Source organism: Poromitra crassiceps, assembly GCF_964638095.1.
Source record: "Poromitra crassiceps genome assembly, chromosome: 15".
Taxonomy (NCBI): Eukaryota; Metazoa; Chordata; class Actinopteri; order Beryciformes; family Melamphaidae; genus Poromitra; species Poromitra crassiceps.
In genome coordinates, this window is record NC_139634.1 from 23,952,156 (window position 1) to 23,958,273 (window position 6,118).

The 6,118-nt window shown below is 46.3% G+C and overlaps 1 pseudogene across 1 annotated transcript; it reads right to left on the minus strand.

The window, feature by feature from the left end:
• Positions 1-813: 813 nt before the first annotated feature.
• On the minus strand, positions 814-1,533 carry LOC310790134 (putative Bax inhibitor 1 pseudogene; annotated as a pseudogene). The gene has a single exon. The product of its transcript is annotated as a putative Bax inhibitor 1 pseudogene (transcript).
• Positions 1,534-6,118: the final 4,585 nt, after the last annotated feature.

Genomic DNA, 6,118 nt, shown 5'->3' on the forward strand with positions numbered 1-6,118 from the left:
AGGGGGCTGCACCACTTAAAAACGGCAGTCCATCTCCCTCGAAGCCGTCCGAAGCGTTGTTTTGCCCCACCCACCTCCCCAGTCCGCCACCAACGAGTCTTGACTCCTGATCCCCCACGGGGGGGGGGGGGGGGGGTCTCCTAGCCCATGCAGGTGCCCTCCTCTAGGTGGCCGGGTCACTACTACTACTATAGTGATGTCATATAATCACTGATGATGTCACAAACAGTGATGATGTGGTAAAATGCCTGATGATGTAATACAGTTATAGACAGCTCAGCCATCACAGATTTTTATTTTTTGTCAAAAATGACTGATGATGTCATACAGTTATAGACTTTTCGTTTTTTCTCCCCCCATTCTCTCCCCAATTGTACTTGGCCAATTCCCCCTGCTGTCCCGGTCATTGCTCCACCCCCTCTGTCAATCTGTTGTAGACTAGTTGTCGATGAGTTGTCGACTATAGCACATGCTCCCTCCATGTGCAGTAGCCAAGGTGCTTCTTTTCACTTGACGAGGTTTCACTGGCAGGACGTAGCGCATGGAAGGATCACGCTATTCCCACCAGTTCCCCTCCCCCCGAACAGGTGCCCTGACTGACCAGAGGAGGCGCTAGTGCAGCTAACAGGACTCATACCGCAATGACTTCCACCCGCAGGCATGGCCAATTGTGTCTCTAGGAACATATGACCAAGTAAGTGCCGGAAGTGCCGCTGCCGGGAATTGAACCCGGGTCTCCGTGGTGGTGACTGCTTTCACCTCTACACTACCCAGACGCCCATGTCTCACAAATTGTTTTTAATTTCAAAATAATCAAATGTTCCTCTTCTTCTTTTCCTTCTTCTTGTCCTTCTCGTTAATGGCAAGTATGACCATCAGTTTCTGGAAGATGGTGACAAAATCAAGGAACAAGTCCATGCAGTGCCAGATGTAGTCCTTGTCTCCGTTCTCCGCTTTCTCGATGATGAGCTGAGTGTCAAACAGGACTAACCCGCACATGATGCTCAGCCCCAGGTACAAGTGTGCCTTGAACAGCATCACAGATCCAAAGAACAGGTTCATCACAGACATCAGGAACAGGATGGAGAGAGCAGACATCAGAGTGCCTCCCAGGAAGAGGTAGCTCCTGCGCTGGGCATAGATGGCGCTGAGAGTGAAGGAAATGAAAATCATGGAAGTTCCCAGGAAAGCCGTCACAATGATGCTCGGATTGATGGTGATGACAAAGTCCATTGCAGGGCCAAGGCCAACACCTGTGAAGAAGGCAAATCCTGCGAGGATAGACAGTCTCTTCTTCTCTGAGTTGTGTGGCGTCATGGCCAGCCAGACCATCATCCCCAGGGAGACCAGCAGAGACAGCACGCCTCCCTGAAAGAGACGAGTGACCACATGGACATAGGAGCCAGCTGCAGCCACCAACATACACATTGCCAAGCTGGAGTAGACATTCTTCAAGTGCACCTGGGTGGAATGAGGGATTTGGGAGAACTTGAAGAGAGCATCAAAGTTGATGTTGCGGTTAAAGACATTCATTTTGGAATTGGGGGTTGAGATCTGTACAGATATTTATTACCTCTGAGCACTTGCCTCACAGATGTCATCAGTGATGTCACTCAAACAATCGGTGATGATGTCATCGGTGATGCCATCAGCTGTGTGTACTGTGTACCCATGTGTGAAACTTTTCCACCACATGGTACTGCATAGTACGGCTCGTCTCAACTCGGCTTTACTCATCACGACCTGATACACTGTCTGCTTCCACCGCAAGTTTACTCGCCTTCGCCCACCTCCGCCCACAACTGGTCATCATAGCGACCGCATATCTGCCCTCCGCTCTCCATTTGTTTAATGTTAAAAATTAAATCCCTACACGGAACTTTTAACAAACTGTAGATGGAAAATGAATGGTGGATGAAATCCTTTGGTTGTATGTTGAATGCAGGAGAGGACATGACATTAGCCGGCGTGACTTTGGTGCTGTATGTAGTCAGTAGTCACAGCAACCATGCCAGGAAGTAGGCTATAAAAAGAATGGCGCCAGACATGTTTACCGTTAAAATTGAATCCCTGCACAGAATTCTTAAACTGGTTATGAAATACTGGTGCCTCTATATGACCTGAGCAAATGAGACCATCGGCTAGCAGATTGGATATTTTGTTGTTATTTACATGCCTGCGCTGCGCTCAGGACCGGCCCGCCCTATATGCGAACCAAGCGGCTGCCTAGAGCCCCGGGAGTTGTGGGGCCCCCCCAAATTTTTTTTTTTTTTTTTATTTTTAAATAAACATAGGCTATAATATTATAGGCTGTGTGTGGTAGTTAAAACATAGGTTGACGTTTATTTATGTTTGTAGTTTAAACAAAAACATAAATACTGTAGGCTACATACAACACAAAAGTTATTACCTTTTGTCGCCACCTGGTGAGTAAATATATATGTAACTAAAACCATTAAAATTGACAACCGGTCCTGCATGTATCTACCGGTCCTTGGCACAAAAAAGGTTGGGAACCCCTGGTTTAACTGACCTGGCAACCCCTATGGCTGCTGGGTTCTACACGCTTGCTTGACACTGATAGGGCTACAAACGAGCGTCATTGTCATGTTTGTTTGTTTTAAATATACTTCTAAATATGGCTAAAAGTCCAAAAACGTCAAATTTTCTTCGGCGGAGAGTCCCCTCCTTACAGCACCCCCTACTTAAAAGTACTTCCAGCGCGGATGCCCCCAAACCCCCGCCCCTGGGAGGGGGCCCCTGATCTATATCCTGCTTAGGGCCCCCAGATGGCTAGGGCCGGCCCTGGCTGCGCTGTGCACCGCACCGCATAGCGGAGGGACGGGGGTTAGGCTACAGGGAGAAGAGAAGCCAGCAGCCCGGCCACTCTCCAGGAAAACCCGCGGCTCCGCTACACCTCGTGGCTCCGGAGCTGTAGCCGCGACACACAACTACAAAGGGGTTCCCGAGCCGCAGACTTTTCTCTCAAAACAATTGAAAGCAACCGTCATGTTTAAGGCTGATGAAGGAGATCGATTTTATTTCACCAGAGCTGAAGGCAGCAAGACGAAAGACTGCTGGAATTAAGAGTTTGTGAAATAACGTTACACACAAGATAAGGTAAGTGCCACTAAACTGGTATGCAGCATTGACAGTATCCAGAGACACAGTAAACACGATTCTGCCTGACCAATCAGTCCTCTGCAGTGTTTTCACGTCACTGTATGGTACCAGGACCACAGCCCTGGAACCTCGACAGAGATGAGAAATAGTACGACTCAACACGGGTTGTCCCAGTTTTTGACCGGCCGAGCTGGGCGGAGCTGCACCAATACCAGCGGTGGACCATTCTCTTGTGCAGTCTTTTGTGCCACCAGGAGCTGAGGCATCTATAAGAGGGACTGTCCCTATGTCTGTCTGTATATTTGGAGGGCTTATGCTTGGTAGTAGCACTAGTGGGTAGTAAGCGCAAATTCACTATATGCCAAAAATATTGCCAGGCAAGCTGGCTGCCGGCCAATGACGTAACTTGTCCTCTGGGTTGTGAGTCAGTCATTCCTCAGGGTTGTGAGGTGTTTGCATGCTCAGTTGATGGATTGTTTGTTTACCGTTTACTAATATGACATCATCAGAACAGGTGAAGCCTTCTATAACTTCTATAACTGACTTTGCAGAGAACATTGCCCACTTGCTCCCTTTTAATAGATGTACATTTATATTATATAGCGCATCACTGTTCACTGTTACTTTTGACCGTGCTCAAAGACACTTTACAAACACAGGACAAAACAACTTTAATAATGAGTAAAATAGCAAAATACATGAGAGAGAAAAAAGATTATAGGTCAAAAGCAACAGTGATTTTTTTTTTTTTTAGTTGAAAACATGACAAATGAGTATGAAAGACAATGAGTCTTGGCCTGCATTCCAGGGGGAGGGGGCGGCTGCAGCAAGGCAGAGGCCCCCCTGTCACAGCTTTAGCAAAGATCCCTGCAATGCTTGTCAAAGTGGATATATTATTACAGTTTATTAACTGGCACCTGGCCTCCTGTCATTTTGCAAAAGTGGTCCCCGGGCAAAGAAAGTTGAGTATCCCTGCTCTAAAGTAAGGTAACACCAGTTAAGGAAGGTGCATGTAACACTTAGTCTAGCAAACACCCTTAGAAAAGTGGAACTTTTTAGTGCATCACATACAATTCCAGGAGGAAACTGTAAGGTGTGCCAAAGCAGTAATGCCCCAATACATAATCCAGTGATGGGATGAAGACCCCCATATGTCCTCTCTTCCACAAAGCAGCAGTTTACTGTCTGCATGCCAGTTTAGTCTTTCTCAAGGTCACTACACTTGGCAGCATCTACTGTATGTGATGAAGGCCCTGGCCGCAGCAATTGAGGGTAAATGTGATCGTTTACCTGTAAGAAAGCCCTATGCATCAATTTGATAATAAAAGTGAGGATGAACGAGTTATTATATGGACTAAGGCAGGGGTTCTCAATCTTTTTCAGCCCAAGGACCCCTTGGTTGGTAGAGAAACAAAGCAGGGACCCTCTACGATTTAAAAACATTAATACAATTGTGTTGCATTTTAAACATGGCCTATGATAACATTTATAATCCAGCGCACATCAGGATATTAGGACTGACTTCTTTTTATTAGTAGATTACATTTAAAAAAGGCACAGCGAACACGTTTCACATATTGCTTCATCATTTGCTTTGTAAATATTTGTTGTCAAAATTAGCTTATTGCCTATTAATTATTGGAGTATACTCAATATTATTTTTTGACTAAAATAAATGAAAAAAAAATCACAAACTACTTGACAAGAATTGGCGGACCCCCTGCAGTACCTCTGCAGACACCCTAGGCATTGATTGATTGATTGATTGATTGATTTATTGGGTGAATGTCAACAATACAGGGAAATCACAGACAATCACCGAGGATAAAAACACAATAAAGCCATTGGCTTATTTCCATTGCGGTCCTCTACAAACAACAGAGGGACAAAAAAACAACACACATATGGATATCACCTTCTATACTCAAATTAAGACTATTTTTAACATTACTAGATTTGAATAGGAATAATGGCACACTGGACTATTATACAATACATAAACATTTGTTGTTATATGTAAGGACTTAACATACACAGAGAAACAAGAAATACTAGGGGGGGGAAGGAGTGGGTTTGCACGGGGGTTTAGCAGTGGGAGGGGGGGGAGAAGCTCGTCCACATCAACACTGGGGGCTATGCATTATCGCTCATAGCAGCCTCCATATATCTATGGCCCCAATCAGCTGTGAGCGAGGGAAGGAGGGGGGGGTGGGTGGGGATGAAGCGTGGAGGAAAGGTTGCAGGAGCCAGGCTGGAACAAGGCGGCATGGGGAAGGGGGGGGGTATGTGTGTGTGTGTGCGTGTGTGATTTGAGAGTCTGTAAATATGTGGTAATGTCCAATTGTCCTTGTGTGTGCTAGTGAGCCTGATAGGGGGAGTCGTCTTCCCGGATGGTGAGCGAAACATAGCGGGTCGCTATGGTGACGGCCTCGACCAGAGTCTTAGTCCAACAGGTGTCAGGGGGAGGGTGGAGGGTGGATGAGCGCAGTTGCATTCGTACATATCAGGAGAGGAATTTCAGCTGCGTCCTTGGCAGCTCCGAGACCAGATTAGGATGAAAATGTTTTGGTTGACTGAATTCCTATCAGGTCACACAGACCAAACAGAACAGGTCTTAAGTCACTGGAATCCCAACATAAGTTCATTCCTTATGCAGATCAGTGGAAATTTCCGTGATATAATCCAGGTATAATCCATTTTTCACAGTTCAAATTCACTGACCGCCCATCTCAATTTTCATGACGTCACAGCCTTGGGTCAATCGCTGCTGTCTTCCCGTACCCCGCGTCGAAAATCCGTCTGGGCAGATGGTGAGGGCTCCCCGGACCTCGCATTCCTCAAAGTTTAGTTGATTTGCGTTGAGAGACCAGCTTAAATCCAATAAATCCAATGTTTGTCATTTCGAATAGACAAATGCAAGTTTGCTCCGGCTAGCGTGGTGTTGCAGGCAGAAGGAAAAGGTGCAGGAGCAGGAGAGGGGAGGATTTGCCAATCT